Below are 22,308 nucleotides of genomic sequence, written 5' to 3' on the forward strand. Positions count from 1 at the left end.
GAATGTCCAAGAGCAAGCAAACTATTCCTCCAGGAGAGGGCGCCAACAGACTACTAAAGAGATCATCATTACTCAAAGAAAACCCCAAAAACCAATGCATGATAGGAATAAACAGGTAACTTTCTTTGGAGTGGAAGCGGAGAGATCGCACCAGATGCCAATTCTAGATGTTATCACACCTGTGGTCACTGCAGCAGCAGGTGAATCCACTTTGTCCAAAAGGGATCTATTCCATTCAATTGCAAATGATCTAGATAAGACAGAGAACTGCAGCACGGGGACATAGCCGAGTTGGTCAGGTTGAGTGGTGATGAGTTTGCTATTTGGATGAATAAAGAAAGTCAAAAGTGTGAAAGATAAAAAACAAAAGGAGGAAGTGTGAAAAGTGAATGGGCCAAATTGAGGTGCATATGAAGACGTATGCTTTCTTCCAATTCATTAAATCGGGCTAATATGAATCAGGTGAATTGAGTTCTGCTTTTGGAAACTGGGTTAAGAAGGGGTGCACCGTTCCTGGAGGTACTGCAATACCAGGTCAATGCGTGGAGTGGACAGAGCAAGCTCTTTTTCCATCTCCCTGTTCTAAAAATCCATTTAATATATGGTCCCCAGATAGGGGACGTATCAGATATTAAACTGATAAGAACAGATACTACACTTGATCTTAGCCAAAAGGCCGAGAAGCGATAACCAGAATTGGTTTGGGCCTCGAGTGGCACCCTGGCCTATGCCGGACACATCTTAGGGAGAGAGAGCGAGAGGGAGACAAACCCACGCCTACACAAGACATTTTGTCACCCAAGCCAACCCTTGAAAAGGCTGCTTTGCAGAGCCAAAACAAGAAGAATGGTGCGTTTTGCAGCCGCCGCCCACTGCAATGAATCTGAATAACTCCTCCTTTAGGGCGCAAGCAACTCCCCTCCCCCTTGCAGTCTTTCCAATTCACGATACAAAAAGACGGACAGGACAGGTTGCCTGACTTTCCGTCACTGCCACCCTTTGCCATCCTTACCCGTAGAAAGCCCTTTCATCATCCCCAAACCCTAATCTTTTCCCTTTCCTTCCCAGCCCCCAAACCCTGCCCTCTGTACCTTTCTCACCACCCGCTTCCCTTCTCCTGTCATCCCCCTACCACCCGGGAAAAAAAGAGATTGCCCCCTCCTTCCACTAGCCCACCCTCCCACCCAAAGAACAACTTCTTCTGCGCAGCTTGTTTTCTAGGCAGCAGCGCTATTGTGATGTCATCGGGGGGCATTGTGACAAGCCGCCAGTGTTCCGTCTCTTCATGTTGTGCACAGTTCAAACGGAAAATACATCAACAGGCAGACTACAGAAAAGCTTACTATCAAAGGTTAGAGGGGGGCTTTCTCAGAGGGCTTTTTACAGTTTTTCTATTCCCAATTAGCCGTTTAAGTGTACTTATTGAAAGTAGTAATTCTTTCATAGGCCGCCCTTTCTTAGTATTTGACGTTCCTTATATTGCGGTATGAGGCTTCGCAGTAGGTTGCAAACATTCATCACCCATGACTGTCCCCAATTGAGCTCAGAAGCTCAATGTCTATCATGACCTCTCTTTTAGAATGTCCAAGAGCAAGCAAACTATTCCTCCAGGAGAGGGCGCCAACAGACTACTAAAGAGATCATCATTACTCAAAGAAAACCCCAAAAACCAATGCATGATAGGAATAAACAGGTAACTTTCTTTGGAGTGGAAGCGGAGAGATCGCACCAGATGCCAATTCTAGATGTTATCACACCTGTGGTCACTGCAGCAGCAGGTGAATCCACTTTGTCCAAAAGGGATCTATTCCATTCAATTGCAAATGATCTAGATAAGACAGAGAACTGCAGCACGGGGACATAGCCGAGTTGGTCAGGTTGAGTGGTGATGAGTTTGCTATTTGGATGAATAAAGAAAGTCAAAAGTGTGAAAGATAAAAAACAAAAGGAGGAAGTGTGAAAAGTGAATGGGCCAAATTGAGGTGCATATGAAGACGTATGCTTTCTTCCAATTCATTAAATCGGGCTAATATGAATCAGGTGAATTGAGTTCTGCTTTTGGAAACTGGGTTAAGAAGGGGTGCACCGTTCCTGGAGGTACTGCAATACCAGGTCAATGCGTGGAGTGGACAGAGCAAGCTCTTTTTCCATCTCCCTGTTCTAAAAATCCATTTAATATATGGTCCCCAGATAGGGGACGTATCAGATATTAAACTGATAAGAACAGATACTACACTTGATCTTAGCCAAAAGGCCGAGAAGCGATAACCAGAATTGGTTTGGGCCTCGAGTGGCACCCTGGCCTATGCCGGACACATCTTAGGGAGAGAGAGCGAGAGGGAGACAAACCCACGCCTACACAAGACATTTTGTCACCCAAGCCAACCCTTGAAAAGGCTGCTTTGCAGAGCCAAAACAAGAAGAATGGTGCGTTTTGCAGCCGCCGCCCACTGCAATGAATCTGAATAACTCCTCCTTTAGGGCGCAAGCAACTCCCCTCCCCCTTGCAGTCTTTCCAATTCACGATACAAAAAGACGGACAGGACAGGTTGCCTGACTTTCCGTCACTGCCACCCTTTGCCATCCTTACCCGTAGAAAGCCCTTTCATCATCCCCAAACCCTAATCTTTTCCCTTTCCTTCCCAGCCCCCAAACCCTGCCCTCTGTACCTTTCTCACCACCCGCTTCCCTTCTCCTGTCATCCCCCTACCACCCGGGAAAAAAAGAGATTGCCCCCTCCTTCCACTAGCCCACCCTCCCACCCAAAGAACAACTTCTTCTGCGCAGCTTGTTTTCTAGGCAGCAGCGCTATTGTGATGTCATCGGGGGGCATTGTGACAAGCCGCCAGTGTTCCGTCTCTTCATGTTGTGCACAGTTCAAACGGAAAATACATCAACAGGCAGACTACAGAAAAGCTTACTATCAAAGGTTAGAGGGGGGCTTTCTCAGAGGGCTTTTTACAGTTTTTCTATTCCCAATTAGCCGTTTAAGTGTACTTATTGAAAGTAGTAATTCTTTCATAGGCCGCCCTTTCTTAGTATTTGACGTTCCTTATATTGCGGTATGAGGCTTCGCAGTAGGTTGCAAACATTCATCACCCATGACTGTCCCCAATTGAGCTCAGAAGCTCAATGTCTATCATGACCTCTCTTTTAGAATGTCCAAGAGCAAGCAAACTATTCCTCCAGGAGAGGGCGCCAACAGACTACTAAAGAGATCATCATTACTCAAAGAAAACCCCAAAAACCAATGCATGATAGGAATAAACAGGTAACTTTCTTTGGAGTGGAAGCGGAGAGATCGCACCAGATGCCAATTCTAGATGTTATCACACCTGTGGTCACTGCAGCAGCAGGTGAATCCACTTTGTCCAAAAGGGATCTATTCCATTCAATTGCAAATGATCTAGATAAGACAGAGAACTGCAGCACGGGGACATAGCCGAGTTGGTCAGGTTGAGTGGTGATGAGTTTGCTATTTGGATGAATAAAGAAAGTCAAAAGTGTGAAAGATAAAAAACAAAAGGAGGAAGTGTGAAAAGTGAATGGGCCAAATTGAGGTGCATATGAAGACGTATGCTTTCTTCCAATTCATTAAATCGGGCTAATATGAATCAGGTGAATTGAGTTCTGCTTTTGGAAACTGGGTTAAGAAGGGGTGCACCGTTCCTGGAGGTACTGCAATACCAGGTCAATGCGTGGAGTGGACAGAGCAAGCTCTTTTTCCATCTCCCTGTTCTAAAAATCCATTTAATATATGGTCCCCAGATAGGGGACGTATCAGATATTAAACTGATAAGAACAGATACTACACTTGATCTTAGCCAAAAGGCCGAGAAGCGATAACCAGAATTGGTTTGGGCCTCGAGTGGCACCCTGGCCTATGCCGGACACATCTTAGGGAGAGAGAGCGAGAGGGAGACAAACCCACGCCTACACAAGACATTTTGTCACCCAAGCCAACCCTTGAAAAGGCTGCTTTGCAGAGCCAAAACAAGAAGAATGGTGCGTTTTGCAGCCGCCGCCCACTGCAATGAATCTGAATAACTCCTCCTTTAGGGCGCAAGCAACTCCCCTCCCCCTTGCAGTCTTTCCAATTCACGATACAAAAAGACGGACAGGACAGGTTGCCTGACTTTCCGTCACTGCCACCCTTTGCCATCCTTACCCGTAGAAAGCCCTTTCATCATCCCCAAACCCTAATCTTTTCCCTTTCCTTCCCAGCCCCCAAACCCTGCCCTCTGTACCTTTCTCACCACCCGCTTCCCTTCTCCTGTCATCCCCCTACCACCCGGGAAAAAAAGAGATTGCCCCCTCCTTCCACTAGCCCACCCTCCCACCCAAAGAACAACTTCTTCTGCGCAGCTTGTTTTCTAGGCAGCAGCGCTATTGTGATGTCATCGGGGGGCATTGTGACAAGCCGCCAGTGTTCCGTCTCTTCATGTTGTGCACAGTTCAAACGGAAAATACATCAACAGGCAGACTACAGAAAAGCTTACTATCAAAGGTTAGAGGGGGGCTTTCTCAGAGGGCTTTTTACAGTTTTTCTATTCCCAATTAGCCGTTTAAGTGTACTTATTGAAAGTAGTAATTCTTTCATAGGCCGCCCTTTCTTAGTATTTGACGTTCCTTATATTGCGGTATGAGGCTTCGCAGTAGGTTGCAAACATTCATCACCCATGACTGTCCCCAATTGAGCTCAGAAGCTCAATGTCTATCATGACCTCTCTTTTAGAATGTCCAAGAGCAAGCAAACTATTCCTCCAGGAGAGGGCGCCAACAGACTACTAAAGAGATCATCATTACTCAAAGAAAACCCCAAAAACCAATGCATGATAGGAATAAACAGGTAACTTTCTTTGGAGTGGAAGCGGAGAGATCGCACCAGATGCCAATTCTAGATGTTATCACACCTGTGGTCACTGCAGCAGCAGGTGAATCCACTTTGTCCAAAAGGGATCTATTCCATTCAATTGCAAATGATCTAGATAAGACAGAGAACTGCAGCACGGGGACATAGCCGAGTTGGTCAGGTTGAGTGGTGATGAGTTTGCTATTTGGATGAATAAAGAAAGTCAAAAGTGTGAAAGATAAAAAACAAAAGGAGGAAGTGTGAAAAGTGAATGGGCCAAATTGAGGTGCATATGAAGACGTATGCTTTCTTCCAATTCATTAAATCGGGCTAATATGAATCAGGTGAATTGAGTTCTGCTTTTGGAAACTGGGTTAAGAAGGGGTGCACCGTTCCTGGAGGTACTGCAATACCAGGTCAATGCGTGGAGTGGACAGAGCAAGCTCTTTTTCCATCTCCCTGTTCTAAAAATCCATTTAATATATGGTCCCCAGATAGGGGACGTATCAGATATTAAACTGATAAGAACAGATACTACACTTGATCTTAGCCAAAAGGCCGAGAAGCGATAACCAGAATTGGTTTGGGCCTCGAGTGGCACCCTGGCCTATGCCGGACACATCTTAGGGAGAGAGAGCGAGAGGGAGACAAACCCACGCCTACACAAGACATTTTGTCACCCAAGCCAACCCTTGAAAAGGCTGCTTTGCAGAGCCAAAACAAGAAGAATGGTGCGTTTTGCAGCCGCCGCCCACTGCAATGAATCTGAATAACTCCTCCTTTAGGGCGCAAGCAACTCCCCTCCCCCTTGCAGTCTTTCCAATTCACGATACAAAAAGACGGACAGGACAGGTTGCCTGACTTTCCGTCACTGCCACCCTTTGCCATCCTTACCCGTAGAAAGCCCTTTCATCATCCCCAAACCCTAATCTTTTCCCTTTCCTTCCCAGCCCCCAAACCCTGCCCTCTGTACCTTTCTCACCACCCGCTTCCCTTCTCCTGTCATCCCCCTACCACCCGGGAAAAAAAGAGATTGCCCCCTCCTTCCACTAGCCCACCCTCCCACCCAAAGAACAACTTCTTCTGCGCAGCTTGTTTTCTAGGCAGCAGCGCTATTGTGATGTCATCGGGGGGCATTGTGACAAGCCGCCAGTGTTCCGTCTCTTCATGTTGTGCACAGTTCAAACGGAAAATACATCAACAGGCAGACTACAGAAAAGCTTACTATCAAAGGTTAGAGGGGGGCTTTCTCAGAGGGCTTTTTACAGTTTTTCTATTCCCAATTAGCCGTTTAAGTGTACTTATTGAAAGTAGTAATTCTTTCATAGGCCGCCCTTTCTTAGTATTTGACGTTCCTTATATTGCGGTATGAGGCTTCGCAGTAGGTTGCAAACATTCATCACCCATGACTGTCCCCAATTGAGCTCAGAAGCTCAATGTCTATCATGACCTCTCTTTTAGAATGTCCAAGAGCAAGCAAACTATTCCTCCAGGAGAGGGCGCCAACAGACTACTAAAGAGATCATCATTACTCAAAGAAAACCCCAAAAACCAATGCATGATAGGAATAAACAGGTAACTTTCTTTGGAGTGGAAGCGGAGAGATCGCACCAGATGCCAATTCTAGATGTTATCACACCTGTGGTCACTGCAGCAGCAGGTGAATCCACTTTGTCCAAAAGGGATCTATTCCATTCAATTGCAAATGATCTAGATAAGACAGAGAACTGCAGCACGGGGACATAGCCGAGTTGGTCAGGTTGAGTGGTGATGAGTTTGCTATTTGGATGAATAAAGAAAGTCAAAAGTGTGAAAGATAAAAAACAAAAGGAGGAAGTGTGAAAAGTGAATGGGCCAAATTGAGGTGCATATGAAGACGTATGCTTTCTTCCAATTCATTAAATCGGGCTAATATGAATCAGGTGAATTGAGTTCTGCTTTTGGAAACTGGGTTAAGAAGGGGTGCACCGTTCCTGGAGGTACTGCAATACCAGGTCAATGCGTGGAGTGGACAGAGCAAGCTCTTTTTCCATCTCCCTGTTCTAAAAATCCATTTAATATATGGTCCCCAGATAGGGGACGTATCAGATATTAAACTGATAAGAACAGATACTACACTTGATCTTAGCCAAAAGGCCGAGAAGCGATAACCAGAATTGGTTTGGGCCTCGAGTGGCACCCTGGCCTATGCCGGACACATCTTAGGGAGAGAGAGCGAGAGGGAGACAAACCCACGCCTACACAAGACATTTTGTCACCCAAGCCAACCCTTGAAAAGGCTGCTTTGCAGAGCCAAAACAAGAAGAATGGTGCGTTTTGCAGCCACCGCCCACTGCAATGAATCTGAATAACTCCTCCTTTAGGGCGCAAGCAACTCCCCTCCCCCTTGCAGTCTTTCCAATTCACGATACAAAAAGACGGACAGGACAGGTTGCCTGACTTTCCGTCACTGCCACCCTTTGCCATCCTTACCCGTAGAAAGCCCTTTCATCATCCCCAAACCCTAATCTTTTCCCTTTCCTTCCCAGCCCCCAAACCCTGCCCTCTGTACCTTTCTCACCACCCGCTTCCCTTCTCCTGTCATCCCCCTACCACCCGGGAAAAAAAGAGATTGCCCCCTCCTTCCACTAGCCCACCCTCCCACCCAAAGAACAACTTCTTCTGCGCAGCTTGTTTTCTAGGCAGCAGCGCTATTGTGATGTCATCGGGGGGCATTGTGACAAGCCGCCAGTGTTCCGTCTCTTCATGTTGTGCACAGTTCAAACGGAAAATACATCAACAGGCAGACTACAGAAAAGCTTACTATCAAAGGTTAGAGGGGGGCTTTCTCAGAGGGCTTTTTACAGTTTTTCTATTCCCAATTAGCCGTTTAAGTGTACTTATTGAAAGTAGTAATTCTTTCATAGGCCGCCCTTTCTTAGTATTTGACGTTCCTTATATTGCGGTATGAGGCTTCGCAGTAGGTTGCAAACATTCATCACCCATGACTGTCCCCAATTGAGCTCAGAAGCTCAATGTCTATCATGACCTCTCTTTTAGAATGTCCAAGAGCAAGCAAACTATTCCTCCAGGAGAGGGCGCCAACAGACTACTAAAGAGATCATCATTACTCAAAGAAAACCCCAAAAACCAATGCATGATAGGAATAAACAGGTAACTTTCTTTGGAGTGGAAGCGGAGAGATCGCACCAGATGCCAATTCTAGATGTTATCACACCTGTGGTCACTGCAGCAGCAGGTGAATCCACTTTGTCCAAAAGGGATCTATTCCATTCAATTGCAAATGATCTAGATAAGACAGAGAACTGCAGCACGGGGACATAGCCGAGTTGGTCAGGTTGAGTGGTGATGAGTTTGCTATTTGGATGAATAAAGAAAGTCAAAAGTGTGAAAGATAAAAAACAAAAGGAGGAAGTGTGAAAAGTGAATGGGCCAAATTGAGGTGCATATGAAGACGTATGCTTTCTTCCAATTCATTAAATCGGGCTAATATGAATCAGGTGAATTGAGTTCTGCTTTTGGAAACTGGGTTAAGAAGGGGTGCACCGTTCCTGGAGGTACTGCAATACCAGGTCAATGCGTGGAGTGGACAGAGCAAGCTCTTTTTCCATCTCCCTGTTCTAAAAATCCATTTAATATATGGTCCCCAGATAGGGGACGTATCAGATATTAAACTGATAAGAACAGATACTACACTTGATCTTAGCCAAAAGGCCGAGAAGCGATAACCAGAATTGGTTTGGGCCTCGAGTGGCACCCTGGCCTATGCCGGACACATCTTAGGGAGAGAGAGCGAGAGGGAGACAAACCCACGCCTACACAAGACATTTTGTCACCCAAGCCAACCCTTGAAAAGGCTGCTTTGCAGAGCCAAAACAAGAAGAATGGTGCGTTTTGCAGCCGCCGCCCACTGCAATGAATCTGAATAACTCCTCCTTTAGGGCGCAAGCAACTCCCCTCCCCCTTGCAGTCTTTCCAATTCACGATACAAAAAGACGGACAGGACAGGTTGCCTGACTTTCCGTCACTGCCACCCTTTGCCATCCTTACCCGTAGAAAGCCCTTTCATCATCCCCAAACCCTAATCTTTTCCCTTTCCTTCCCAGCCCCCAAACCCTGCCCTCTGTACCTTTCTCACCACCCGCTTCCCTTCTCCTGTCATCCCCCTACCACCCGGGAAAAAAAGAGATTGCCCCCTCCTTCCACTAGCCCACCCTCCCACCCAAAGAACAACTTCTTCTGCGCAGCTTGTTTTCTAGGCAGCAGCGCTATTGTGATGTCATCGGGGGGCATTGTGACAAGCCGCCAGTGTTCCGTCTCTTCATGTTGTGCACAGTTCAAACGGAAAATACATCAACAGGCAGACTACAGAAAAGCTTACTATCAAAGGTTAGAGGGGGGCTTTCTCAGAGGGCTTTTTACAGTTTTTCTATTCCCAATTAGCCGTTTAAGTGTACTTATTGAAAGTAGTAATTCTTTCATAGGCCGCCCTTTCTTAGTATTTGACGTTCCTTATATTGCGGTATGAGGCTTCGCAGTAGGTTGCAAACATTCATCACCCATGACTGTCCCCAATTGAGCTCAGAAGCTCAATGTCTATCATGACCTCTCTTTTAGAATGTCCAAGAGCAAGCAAACTATTCCTCCAGGAGAGGGCGCCAACAGACTACTAAAGAGATCATCATTACTCAAAGAAAACCCCAAAAACCAATGCATGATAGGAATAAACAGGTAACTTTCTTTGGAGTGGAAGCGGAGAGATCGCACCAGATGCCAATTCTAGATGTTATCACACCTGTGGTCACTGCAGCAGCAGGTGAATCCACTTTGTCCAAAAGGGATCTATTCCATTCAATTGCAAATGATCTAGATAAGACAGAGAACTGCAGCACGGGGACATAGCCGAGTTGGTCAGGTTGAGTGGTGATGAGTTTGCTATTTGGATGAATAAAGAAAGTCAAAAGTGTGAAAGATAAAAAACAAAAGGAGGAAGTGTGAAAAGTGAATGGGCCAAATTGAGGTGCATATGAAGACGTATGCTTTCTTCCAATTCATTAAATCGGGCTAATATGAATCAGGTGAATTGAGTTCTGCTTTTGGAAACTGGGTTAAGAAGGGGTGCACCGTTCCTGGAGGTACTGCAATACCAGGTCAATGCGTGGAGTGGACAGAGCAAGCTCTTTTTCCATCTCCCTGTTCTAAAAATCCATTTAATATATGGTCCCCAGATAGGGGACGTATCAGATATTAAACTGATAAGAACAGATACTACACTTGATCTTAGCCAAAAGGCCGAGAAGCGATAACCAGAATTGGTTTGGGCCTCGAGTGGCACCCTGGCCTATGCCGGACACATCTTAGGGAGAGAGAGCGAGAGGGAGACAAACCCACGCCTACACAAGACATTTTGTCACCCAAGCCAACCCTTGAAAAGGCTGCTTTGCAGAGCCAAAACAAGAAGAATGGTGCGTTTTGCAGCCGCCGCCCACTGCAATGAATCTGAATAACTCCTCCTTTAGGGCGCAAGCAACTCCCCTCCCCCTTGCAGTCTTTCCAATTCACGATACAAAAAGACGGACAGGACAGGTTGCCTGACTTTCCGTCACTGCCACCCTTTGCCATCCTTACCCGTAGAAAGCCCTTTCATCATCCCCAAACCCTAATCTTTTCCCTTTCCTTCCCAGCCCCCAAACCCTGCCCTCTGTACCTTTCTCACCACCCGCTTCCCTTCTCCTGTCATCCCCCTACCACCCGGGAAAAAAAGAGATTGCCCCCTCCTTCCACTAGCCCACCCTCCCACCCAAAGAACAACTTCTTCTGCGCAGCTTGTTTTCTAGGCAGCAGCGCTATTGTGATGTCATCGGGGGGCATTGTGACAAGCCGCCAGTGTTCCGTCTCTTCATGTTGTGCACAGTTCAAACGGAAAATACATCAACAGGCAGACTACAGAAAAGCTTACTATCAAAGGTTAGAGGGGGGCTTTCTCAGAGGGCTTTTTACAGTTTTTCTATTCCCAATTAGCCGTTTAAGTGTACTTATTGAAAGTAGTAATTCTTTCATAGGCCGCCCTTTCTTAGTATTTGACGTTCCTTATATTGCGGTATGAGGCTTCGCAGTAGGTTGCAAACATTCATCACCCATGACTGTCCCCAATTGAGCTCAGAAGCTCAATGTCTATCATGACCTCTCTTTTAGAATGTCCAAGAGCAAGCAAACTATTCCTCCAGGAGAGGGCGCCAACAGACTACTAAAGAGATCATCATTACTCAAAGAAAACCCCAAAAACCAATGCATGATAGGAATAAACAGGTAACTTTCTTTGGAGTGGAAGCGGAGAGATCGCACCAGATGCCAATTCTAGATGTTATCACACCTGTGGTCACTGCAGCAGCAGGTGAATCCACTTTGTCCAAAAGGGATCTATTCCATTCAATTGCAAATGATCTAGATAAGACAGAGAACTGCAGCACGGGGACATAGCCGAGTTGGTCAGGTTGAGTGGTGATGAGTTTGCTATTTGGATGAATAAAGAAAGTCAAAAGTGTGAAAGATAAAAAACAAAAGGAGGAAGTGTGAAAAGTGAATGGGCCAAATTGAGGTGCATATGAAGACGTATGCTTTCTTCCAATTCATTAAATCGGGCTAATATGAATCAGGTGAATTGAGTTCTGCTTTTGGAAACTGGGTTAAGAAGGGGTGCACCGTTCCTGGAGGTACTGCAATACCAGGTCAATGCGTGGAGTGGACAGAGCAAGCTCTTTTTCCATCTCCCTGTTCTAAAAATCCATTTAATATATGGTCCCCAGATAGGGGACGTATCAGATATTAAACTGATAAGAACAGATACTACACTTGATCTTAGCCAAAAGGCCGAGAAGCGATAACCAGAATTGGTTTGGGCCTCGAGTGGCACCCTGGCCTATGCCGGACACATCTTAGGGAGAGAGAGCGAGAGGGAGACAAACCCACGCCTACACAAGACATTTTGTCACCCAAGCCAACCCTTGAAAAGGCTGCTTTGCAGAGCCAAAACAAGAAGAATGGTGCGTTTTGCAGCCGCCGCCCACTGCAATGAATCTGAATAACTCCTCCTTTAGGGCGCAAGCAACTCCCCTCCCCCTTGCAGTCTTTCCAATTCACGATACAAAAAGACGGACAGGACAGGTTGCCTGACTTTCCGTCACTGCCACCCTTTGCCATCCTTACCCGTAGAAAGCCCTTTCATCATCCCCAAACCCTAATCTTTTCCCTTTCCTTCCCAGCCCCCAAACCCTGCCCTCTGTACCTTTCTCACCACCCGCTTCCCTTCTCCTGTCATCCCCCTACCACCCGGGAAAAAAAGAGATTGCCCCCTCCTTCCACTAGCCCACCCTCCCACCCAAAGAACAACTTCTTCTGCGCAGCTTGTTTTCTAGGCAGCAGCGCTATTGTGATGTCATCGGGGGGCATTGTGACAAGCCGCCAGTGTTCCGTCTCTTCATGTTGTGCACAGTTCAAACGGAAAATACATCAACAGGCAGACTACAGAAAAGCTTACTATCAAAGGTTAGAGGGGGGCTTTCTCAGAGGGCTTTTTACAGTTTTTCTATTCCCAATTAGCCGTTTAAGTGTACTTATTGAAAGTAGTAATTCTTTCATAGGCCGCCCTTTCTTAGTATTTGACGTTCCTTATATTGCGGTATGAGGCTTCGCAGTAGGTTGCAAACATTCATCACCCATGACTGTCCCCAATTGAGCTCAGAAGCTCAATGTCTATCATGACCTCTCTTTTAGAATGTCCAAGAGCAAGCAAACTATTCCTCCAGGAGAGGGCGCCAACAGACTACTAAAGAGATCATCATTACTCAAAGAAAACCCCAAAAACCAATGCATGATAGGAATAAACAGGTAACTTTCTTTGGAGTGGAAGCGGAGAGATCGCACCAGATGCCAATTCTAGATGTTATCACACCTGTGGTCACTGCAGCAGCAGGTGAATCCACTTTGTCCAAAAGGGATCTATTCCATTCAATTGCAAATGATCTAGATAAGACAGAGAACTGCAGCACGGGGACATAGCCGAGTTGGTCAGGTTGAGTGGTGATGAGTTTGCTATTTGGATGAATAAAGAAAGTCAAAAGTGTGAAAGATAAAAAACAAAAGGAGGAAGTGTGAAAAGTGAATGGGCCAAATTGAGGTGCATATGAAGACGTATGCTTTCTTCCAATTCATTAAATCGGGCTAATATGAATCAGGTGAATTGAGTTCTGCTTTTGGAAACTGGGTTAAGAAGGGGTGCACCGTTCCTGGAGGTACTGCAATACCAGGTCAATGCGTGGAGTGGACAGAGCAAGCTCTTTTTCCATCTCCCTGTTCTAAAAATCCATTTAATATATGGTCCCCAGATAGGGGACGTATCAGATATTAAACTGATAAGAACAGATACTACACTTGATCTTAGCCAAAAGGCCGAGAAGCGATAACCAGAATTGGTTTGGGCCTCGAGTGGCACCCTGGCCTATGCCGGACACATCTTAGGGAGAGAGAGCGAGAGGGAGACAAACCCACGCCTACACAAGACATTTTGTCACCCAAGCCAACCCTTGAAAAGGCTGCTTTGCAGAGCCAAAACAAGAAGAATGGTGCGTTTTGCAGCCGCCGCCCACTGCAATGAATCTGAATAACTCCTCCTTTAGGGCGCAAGCAACTCCCCTCCCCCTTGCAGTCTTTCCAATTCACGATACAAAAAGACGGACAGGACAGGTTGCCTGACTTTCCGTCACTGCCACCCTTTGCCATCCTTACCCGTAGAAAGCCCTTTCATCATCCCCAAACCCTAATCTTTTCCCTTTCCTTCCCAGCCCCCAAACCCTGCCCTCTGTACCTTTCTCACCACCCGCTTCCCTTCTCCTGTCATCCCCCTACCACCCGGGAAAAAAAGAGATTGCCCCCTCCTTCCACTAGCCCACCCTCCCACCCAAAGAACAACTTCTTCTGCGCAGCTTGTTTTCTAGGCAGCAGCGCTATTGTGATGTCATCGGGGGGCATTGTGACAAGCCGCCAGTGTTCCGTCTCTTCATGTTGTGCACAGTTCAAACGGAAAATACATCAACAGGCAGACTACAGAAAAGCTTACTATCAAAGGTTAGAGGGGGGCTTTCTCAGAGGGCTTTTTACAGTTTTTCTATTCCCAATTAGCCGTTTAAGTGTACTTATTGAAAGTAGTAATTCTTTCATAGGCCGCCCTTTCTTAGTATTTGACGTTCCTTATATTGCGGTATGAGGCTTCGCAGTAGGTTGCAAACATTCATCACCCATGACTGTCCCCAATTGAGCTCAGAAGCTCAATGTCTATCATGACCTCTCTTTTAGAATGTCCAAGAGCAAGCACACTATTCCTCCAGGAGAGGGCGCCAACAGACTACTAAAGAGATCATCATTACTCAAAGAAAACCCCAAAAACCAATGCATGATAGGAATAAACAGGTAACTTTCTTTGGAGTGGAAGCGGAGAGATCGCACCAGATGCCAATTCTAGATGTTATCACACCTGTGGTCACTGCAGCAGCAGGTGAATCCACTTTGTCCAAAAGGGATCTATTCCATTCAATTGCAAATGATCTAGATAAGACAGAGAACTGCAGCACGGGGACATAGCCGAGTTGGTCAGGTTGAGTGGTGATGAGTTTGCTATTTGGATGAATAAAGAAAGTCAAAAGTGTGAAAGATAAAAAACAAAAGGAGGAAGTGTGAAAAGTGAATGGGCCAAATTGAGGTGCATATGAAGACGTATGCTTTCTTCCAATTCATTAAATCGGGCTAATATGAATCAGGTGAATTGAGTTCTGCTTTTGGAAACTGGGTTAAGAAGGGGTGCACCGTTCCTGGAGGTACTGCAATACCAGGTCAATGCGTGGAGTGGACAGAGCAAGCTCTTTTTCCATCTCCCTGTTCTAAAAATCCATTTAATATATGGTCCCCAGATAGGGGACGTATCAGATATTAAACTGATAAGAACAGATACTACACTTGATCTTAGCCAAAAGGCCGAGAAGCGATAACCAGAATTGGTTTGGGCCTCGAGTGGCACCCTGGCCTATGCCGGACACATCTTAGGGAGAGAGAGCGAGAGGGAGACAAACCCACGCCTACACAAGACATTTTGTCACCCAAGCCAACCCTTGAAAAGGCTGCTTTGCAGAGCCAAAACAAGAAGAATGGTGCGTTTTGCAGCCGCCGCCCACTGCAATGAATCTGAATAACTCCTCCTTTAGGGCGCAAGCAACTCCCCTCCCCCTTGCAGTCTTTCCAATTCACGATACAAAAAGACGGACAGGACAGGTTGCCTGACTTTCCGTCACTGCCACCCTTTGCCATCCTTACCCGTAGAAAGCCCTTTCATCATCCCCAAACCCTAATCTTTTCCCTTTCCTTCCCAGCCCCCAAACCCTGCCCTCTGTACCTTTCTCACCACCCGCTTCCCTTCTCCTGTCATCCCCCTACCACCCGGGAAAAAAAGAGATTGCCCCCTCCTTCCACTAGCCCACCCTCCCACCCAAAGAACAACTTCTTCTGCGCAGCTTGTTTTCTAGGCAGCAGCGCTATTGTGATGTCATCGGGGGGCATTGTGACAAGCCGCCAGTGTTCCGTCTCTTCATGTTGTGCACAGTTCAAACGGAAAATACATCAACAGGCAGACTACAGAAAAGCTTACTATCAAAGGTTAGAGGGGGGCTTTCTCAGAGGGCTTTTTACAGTTTTTCTATTCCCAATTAGCCGTTTAAGTGTACTTATTGAAAGTAGTAATTCTTTCATAGGCCGCCCTTTCTTAGTATTTGACGTTCCTTATATTGCGGTATGAGGCTTCGCAGTAGGTTGCAAACATTCATCACCCATGACTGTCCCCAATTGAGCTCAGAAGCTCAATGTCTATCATGACCTCTCTTTTAGAATGTCCAAGAGCAAGCAAACTATTCCTCCAGGAGAGGGCGCCAACAGACTACTAAAGAGATCATCATTACTCAAAGAAAACCCCAAAAACCAATGCATGATAGGAATAAACAGGTAACTTTCTTTGGAGTGGAAGCGGAGAGATCGCACCAGATGCCAATTCTAGATGTTATCACACCTGTGGTCACTGCAGCAGCAGGTGAATCCACTTTGTCCAAAAGGGATCTATTCCATTCAATTGCAAATGATCTAGATAAGACAGAGAACTGCAGCACGGGGACATAGCCGAGTTGGTCAGGTTGAGTGGTGATGAGTTTGCTATTTGGATGAATAAAGAAAGTCAAAAGTGTGAAAGATAAAAAACAAAAGGAGGAAGTGTGAAAAGTGAATGGGCCAAATTGAGGTGCATATGAAGACGTATGCTTTCTTACAATTCATTAAATCGGGCTAATATGAATCAGGTGAATTGAGTTCTGCTTTTGGAAACTGGGTTAAGAAGGGGTGCACCGTTCCTGGAGGTACTGCAATACCAGGTCAATGCGTGGAGTGGACAGAGCAAGCTCTTTTTCCATCTCCCTGTTCTAAAAATCCATTTAATATATGGTCCCCAGATAGGGGACGTATCAGATATTAAACTGATAAGAACAGATACTACACTTGATCTTAGCCAAAAGGCCGAGAAGCGATAACCAGAATTGGTTTGGGCCTCGAGTGGCACCCTGGCCTATGCCGGACACATCTTAGGGAGAGAGAGCGAGAGGGAGACAAACCCACGCCTACACAAGACATTTTGTCACCCAAGCCAACCCTTGAAAAGGCTGCTTTGCAGAGCCAAAACAAGAAGAATGGTGCGTTTTGCAGCCGCCGCCCACTGCAATGAATCTGAATAACTCCTCCTTTAGGGCGCAAGCAACTCCCCTCCCCCTTGCAGTCTTTCCAATTCACGATACAAAAAGACGGACAGGACAGGTTGCCTGACTTTCCGTCACTGCCACCCTTTGCCATCCTTACCCGTAGAAAGCCCTTTCATCATCCCCAAACCCTAATCTTTTCCCTTTCCTTCCCAGCCCCCAAACCCTGCCCTCTGTACCTTTCTCACCACCCGCTTCCCTTCTCCTGTCATCCCCCTACCACCCGGGAAAAAAAGAGATTGCCCCCTCCTTCCACTAGCCCACCCTCCCACCCAAAGAACAACTTCTTCTGCGCAGCTTGTTTTCTAGGCAGCAGCGCTATTGTGATGTCATCGGGGGGCATTGTGACAAGCCGCCAGTGTTCCGTCTCTTCATGTTGTGCACAGTTCAAACGGAAAATACATCAACAGGCAGACTACAGAAAAGCTTACTATCAAAGGTTAGAGGGGGGCTTTCTCAGAGGGCTTTTTACAGTTTTTCTATTCCCAATTAGCCGTTTAAGTGTACTTATTGAAAGTAGTAATTCTTTCATAGGCCGCCCTTTCTTAGTATTTGACGTTCCTTATATTGCGGTATGAGGCTTCGCAGTAGGTTGCAAACATTCATCACCCATGACTGTCCCCAATTGAGCTCAGAAGCTCAATGTCTATCATGACCTCTCTTTTAGAATGTCCAAGAGCAAGCAAACTATTCCTCCAGGAGAGGGCGCCAACAGACTACTAAAGAGATCATCATTACTCAAAGAAAACCCCAAAAACCAATGCATGATAGGAATAAACAGGTAACTTTCTTTGGAGTGGAAGCGGAGAGATCGCACCAGATGCCAATTCTAGATGTTATCACACCTGTGGTCACTGCAGCAGCAGGTGAATCCACTTTGTCCAAAAGGGATCTATTCCATTCAATTGCAAATGATCTAGATAAGACAGAGAACTGCAGCACGGGGACATAGCCGAGTTGGTCAGGTTGAGTGGTGATGAGTTTGCTATTTGGATGAATAAAGAAAGTCAAAAGTGTGAAAGATAAAAAACAAAAGGAGGAAGTGTGAAAAGTGAATGGGCCAAATTGAGGTGCATATGAAGACGTATGCTTTCTTCCAATTCATTAAATCGGGCTAATATGAATCAGGTGAATTGAGTTCTGCTTTTGGAAACTGGGTTAAGAAGGGGTGCACCGTTCCTGGAGGTACTGCAATACCAGGTCAATGCGTGGAGTGGACAGAGCAAGCTCTTTTTCCATCTCCCTGTTCTAAAAATCCATTTAATATATGGTCCCCAGATAGGGGACGTATCAGATATTAAACTGATAAGAACAGATACTACACTTGATCTTAGCCAAAAGGCCGAGAAGCGATAACCAGAATTGGTTTGGGCCTCGAGTGGCACCCTGGCCTATGCCGGACACATCTTAGGGAGAGAGAGCGAGAGGGAGACAAACCCACGCCTACACAAGACATTTTGTCACCCAAGCCAACCCTTGAAAAGGCTACTTTGCAGAGCCAAAACAAGAAGAATGGTGCGTTTTGCAGCCGCCGCCCACTGCAATGAATCTGAATAACTCCTCCTTTAGGGCGCAAGCAACTCCCCTCCCCCTTGCAGTCTTTCCAATTCACGATACAAAAAGACGGACAGGACAGGTTGCCTGACTTTCCGTCACTGCCACCCTTTGCCATCCTTACCCGTAGAAAGCCCTTTCATCATCCCCAAACCCTAATCTTTTCCCTTTCCTTCCCAGCCCCCAAACCCTGCCCTCTGTACCTTTCTCACCACCCGCTTCCCTTCTCCTGTCATCCCCCTACCACCCGGGAAAAAAAGAGATTGCCCCCTCCTTCCACTAGCCCACCCTCCCACCCAAAGAACAACTTCTTCTGCGCAGCTTGTTTTCTAGGCAGCAGCGCTATTGTGATGTCATCGGGGGGCATTGTGACAAGCCGCCAGTGTTCCGTCTCTTCATGTTGTGCACAGTTCAAACGGAAAATACATCAACAGGCAGACTACAGAAAAGCTTACTATCAAAGGTTAGAGGGGGGCTTTCTCAGAGGGCTTTTTACAGTTTTTCTATTCCCAATTAGCCGTTTAAGTGTACTTATTGAAAGTAGTAATTCTTTCATAGGCCGCCCTTTCTTAGTATTTGACGTTCCTTATATTGCGGTATGAGGCTTCGCAGTAGGTTGCAAACATTCATCACCCATGACTGTCCCCAATTGAGCTCAGAAGCTCAATGTCTATCATGACCTCTCTTTTAGAATGTCCAAGAGCAAGCAAACTATTCCTCCAGGAGAGGGCGCCAACAGACTACTAAAGAGATCATCATTACTCAAAGAAAACCCCAAAAACCAATGCATGATAGGAATAAACAGGTAACTTTCTTTGGAGTGGAAGCGGAGAGATCGCACCAGATGCCAATTCTAGATGTTATCACACCTGTGGTCACTGCAGCAGCAGGTGAATCCACTTTGTCCAAAAGGGATCTATTCCATTCAATTGCAAATGATCTAGATAAGACAGAGAACTGCAGCACGGGGACATAGCCGAGTTGGTCAGGTTGAGTGGTGATGAGTTTGCTATTTGGATGAATAAAGAAAGTCAAAAGTGTGAAAGATAAAAAACAAAAGGAGGAAGTGTGAAAAGTGAATGGGCCAAATTGAGGTGCATATGAAGACGTATGCTTTCTTCCAATTCATTAAATCGGGCTAATATGAATCAGGTGAATTGAGTTCTGCTTTTGGAAACTGGGTTAAGAAGGGGTGCACCGTTCCTGGAGGTACTGCAATACCAGGTCAATGCGTGGAGTGGACAGAGCAAGCTCTTTTTCCATCTCCCTGTTCTAAAAATCCATTTAATATATGGTCCCCAGATAGGGGACGTATCAGATATTAAACTGATAAGAACAGATACTACACTTGATCTTAGCCAAAAGGCCGAGAAGCGATAACCAGAATTGGTTTGGGCCTCGAGTGGCACCCTGGCCTATGCCGGACACATCTTAGGGAGAGAGAGCGAGAGGGAGACAAACCCACGCCTACACAAGACATTTTGTCACCCAAGCCAACCCTTGAAAAGGCTGCTTTGCAGAGCCAAAACAAGAAGAATGGTGCGTTTTGCAGCCGCCGCCCACTGCAATGAATCTGAATAACTCCTCCTTTAGGGCGCAAGCAACTCCCCTCCCCCTTGCAGTCTTTCCAATTCACGATACAAAAAGACGGACAGGACAGGTTGCCTGACTTTCCGTCACTGCCACCCTTTGCCATCCTTACCCGTAGAAAGCCCTTTCATCATCCCCAAACCCTAATCTTTTCCCTTTCCTTCCCAGCCCCCAAACCCTGCCCTCTGTACCTTTCTCACCACCCGCTTCCCTTCTCCTGTCATCCCCCTACCACCCGGGAAAAAAAGAGATTGCCCCCTCCTTCCACTAGCCCACCCTCCCACCCAAAGAACAACTTCTTCTGCGCAGCTTGTTTTCTAGGCAGCAGCGCTATTGTGATGTCATCGGGGGGCATTGTGACAAGCCGCCAGTGTTCCGTCTCTTCATGTTGTGCACAGTTCAAACGGAAAATACATCAACAGGCAGACTACAGAAAAGCTTACTATCAAAGGTTAGAGGGGGGCTTTCTCAGAGGGCTTTTTACAGTTTTTCTATTCCCAATTAGCCGTTTAAGTGTACTTATTGAAAGTAGTAATTCTTTCATAGGCCGCCCTTTCTTAGTATTTGACGTTCCTTATATTGCGGTATGAGGCTTCGCAGTAGGTTGCAAACATTCATCACCCATGACTGTCCCCAATTGAGCTCAGAAGCTCAATGTCTATCATGACCTCTCTTTTAGAATGTCCAAGAGCAAGCAAACTATTCCTCCAGGAGAGGGCGCCAACAGACTACTAAAGAGATCATCATTACTCAAAGAAAACCCCAAAAACCAATGCATGATAGGAATAAACAGGTAACTTTCTTTGGAGTGGAAGCGGAGAGATCGCACCAGATGCCAATTCTAGATGTTATCACACCTGTGGTCACTGCAGCAGCAGGTGAATCCACTTTGTCCAAAAGGGATCTATTCCATTCAATTGCAAATGATCTAGATAAGACAGAGAACTGCAGCACGGGGACATAGCCGAGTTGGTCAGGTTGAGTGGTGATGAGTTTGCTATTTGGATGAATAAAGAAAGTCAAAAGTGTGAAAGATAAAAAACAAAAGGAGGAAGTGTGAAAAGTGAATGGGCCAAATTGAGGTGCATATGAAGACGTATGCTTTCTTCCAATTCATTAAATCGGGCTAATATGAATCAGGTGAATTGAGTTCTGCTTTTGGAAACTGGGTTAAGAAGGGGTGCACCGTTCCTGGAGGTACTGCAATACCAGGTCAATGCGTGGAGTGGACAGAGCAAGCTCTTTTTCCATCTCCCTGTTCTAAAAATCCATTTAATATATGGTCCCCAGATAGGGGACGTATCAGATATTAAACTGATAAGAACAGATACTACACTTGATCTTAGCCAAAAGGCCGAGAAGCGATAACCAGAATTGGTTTGGGCCTCGAGTGGCACCCTGGCCTATGCCGGACACATCTTAGGGAGAGAGAGCGAGAGGGAGACAAACCCACGCCTACACAAGACATTTTGTCACCCAAGCCAACCCTTGAAAAGGCTGCTTTGCAGAGCCAAAACAAGAAGAATGGTGCGTTTTGCAGCCGCCGCCCACTGCAATGAATCTGAATAACTCCTCCTTTAGGGCGCAAGCAACTCCCCTCCCCCTTGCAGTCTTTCCAATTCACGATACAAAAAGACGGACAGGACAGGTTGCCTGACTTTCCGTCACTGCCACCCTTTGCCATCCTTACCCGTAGAAAGCCCTTTCATCATCCCCAAACCCTAATCTTTTCCCTTTCCTTCCCAGCCCCCAAACCCTGCCCTCTGTACCTTTCTCACCACCCGCTTCCCTTCTCCTGTCATCCCCCTACCACCCGGGAAAAAAAGAGATTGCCCCCTCCTTCCACTAGCCCACCCTCCCACCCAAAGAACAACTTCTTCTGCGCAGCTTGTTTTCTAGGCAGCAGCGCTATTGTGATGTCATCGGGGGGGCATTGTGACAAGCCGCCAGTGTTCCGTCTCTTCATGTTGTGCACAGTTCAAACGGAAAATACATCAACAGGCAGACTACAGAAAAGCTTACTATCAAAGGTTAGAGGGGGGCTTTCTCAGAGGGCTTTTTACAGTTTTTCTATTCCCAATTAGCCGTTTAAGTGTACTTATTGAAAGTAGTAATTCTTTCATAGGCCGCCCTTTCTTAGTATTTGACGTTCCTTATATTGCGGTATGAGGCTTCGCAGTAGGTTGCAAACATTCATCACCCATGACTGTCCCCAATTGAGCTCAGAAGCTCAATGTCTATCATGACCTCTCTTTTAGAATGTCCAAGAGCAAGCAAACTATTCCTCCAGGAGAGGGCGCCAACAGACTACTAAAGAGATCATCATTACTCAAAGAAAACCCCAAAAACCAATGCATGATAGGAATAAACAGGTAACTTTCTTTGGAGTGGAAGCGGAGAGATCGCACCAGATGCCAATTCTAGATGTTATCACACCTGTGGTCACTGCAGCAGCAGGTGAATCCACTTTGT

At 46.3% G+C, this 22,308-nt stretch overlaps 14 non-coding genes across 14 annotated transcripts; all 14 read right to left on the minus strand.

The window, feature by feature from the left end:
- Positions 1–497: 497 nt before the first annotated feature.
- Positions 498–688, minus strand: LOC142270980 (U2 spliceosomal RNA). The gene has a single exon (XR_012736174.1). It is a non-coding gene; the product is annotated as a U2 spliceosomal RNA (small nuclear RNA).
- A 1,387-nt stretch (positions 689–2,075) lies between these two features.
- LOC142270981 (U2 spliceosomal RNA) lies at positions 2,076–2,266 on the minus strand. The gene has a single exon (XR_012736175.1). It is a non-coding gene; the product is annotated as a U2 spliceosomal RNA (small nuclear RNA).
- A 1,387-nt stretch (positions 2,267–3,653) lies between these two features.
- On the minus strand, positions 3,654–3,844 carry LOC142270982 (U2 spliceosomal RNA). Its single transcript, XR_012736176.1, has one exon. It is a non-coding gene; the product is annotated as a U2 spliceosomal RNA (small nuclear RNA).
- A 1,387-nt stretch (positions 3,845–5,231) lies between these two features.
- On the minus strand, positions 5,232–5,422 carry LOC142270983 (U2 spliceosomal RNA). Its single transcript, XR_012736177.1, has one exon. It is a non-coding gene; the product is annotated as a U2 spliceosomal RNA (small nuclear RNA).
- Positions 5,423–6,809: 1,387 nt separating this feature from the next.
- Positions 6,810–7,000, minus strand: LOC142270985 (U2 spliceosomal RNA). The gene has a single exon (XR_012736178.1). It is a non-coding gene; the product is annotated as a U2 spliceosomal RNA (small nuclear RNA).
- Positions 7,001–8,387: 1,387 nt separating this feature from the next.
- Positions 8,388–8,578, minus strand: LOC142270986 (U2 spliceosomal RNA). The gene has a single exon (XR_012736179.1). It is a non-coding gene; the product is annotated as a U2 spliceosomal RNA (small nuclear RNA).
- Positions 8,579–9,965: 1,387 nt separating this feature from the next.
- Positions 9,966–10,156, minus strand: LOC142270987 (U2 spliceosomal RNA). Its single transcript, XR_012736180.1, has one exon. It is a non-coding gene; the product is annotated as a U2 spliceosomal RNA (small nuclear RNA).
- A 1,387-nt stretch (positions 10,157–11,543) lies between these two features.
- Positions 11,544–11,734, minus strand: LOC142270989 (U2 spliceosomal RNA). The gene has a single exon (XR_012736182.1). It is a non-coding gene; the product is annotated as a U2 spliceosomal RNA (small nuclear RNA).
- A 1,387-nt stretch (positions 11,735–13,121) lies between these two features.
- LOC142270990 (U2 spliceosomal RNA) lies at positions 13,122–13,312 on the minus strand. Its single transcript, XR_012736183.1, has one exon. It is a non-coding gene; the product is annotated as a U2 spliceosomal RNA (small nuclear RNA).
- A 1,387-nt stretch (positions 13,313–14,699) lies between these two features.
- Positions 14,700–14,890, minus strand: LOC142270991 (U2 spliceosomal RNA). Its single transcript, XR_012736184.1, has one exon. It is a non-coding gene; the product is annotated as a U2 spliceosomal RNA (small nuclear RNA).
- A 1,387-nt stretch (positions 14,891–16,277) lies between these two features.
- Positions 16,278–16,468, minus strand: LOC142270992 (U2 spliceosomal RNA). Its single transcript, XR_012736185.1, has one exon. It is a non-coding gene; the product is annotated as a U2 spliceosomal RNA (small nuclear RNA).
- Positions 16,469–17,855: 1,387 nt separating this feature from the next.
- Positions 17,856–18,046, minus strand: LOC142270993 (U2 spliceosomal RNA). Its single transcript, XR_012736186.1, has one exon. It is a non-coding gene; the product is annotated as a U2 spliceosomal RNA (small nuclear RNA).
- Positions 18,047–19,433: 1,387 nt separating this feature from the next.
- On the minus strand, positions 19,434–19,624 carry LOC142270994 (U2 spliceosomal RNA). Its single transcript, XR_012736187.1, has one exon. It is a non-coding gene; the product is annotated as a U2 spliceosomal RNA (small nuclear RNA).
- A 1,387-nt stretch (positions 19,625–21,011) lies between these two features.
- Positions 21,012–21,202, minus strand: LOC142270996 (U2 spliceosomal RNA). The gene has a single exon (XR_012736188.1). It is a non-coding gene; the product is annotated as a U2 spliceosomal RNA (small nuclear RNA).
- Positions 21,203–22,308: the final 1,106 nt, after the last annotated feature.

This window comes from Anomaloglossus baeobatrachus, unplaced genomic scaffold (assembly GCF_048569485.1).
Source record: "Anomaloglossus baeobatrachus isolate aAnoBae1 unplaced genomic scaffold, aAnoBae1.hap1 Scaffold_3335, whole genome shotgun sequence".
NCBI lineage: Eukaryota > Metazoa > Chordata > Amphibia > Anura > Aromobatidae > Anomaloglossus > Anomaloglossus baeobatrachus.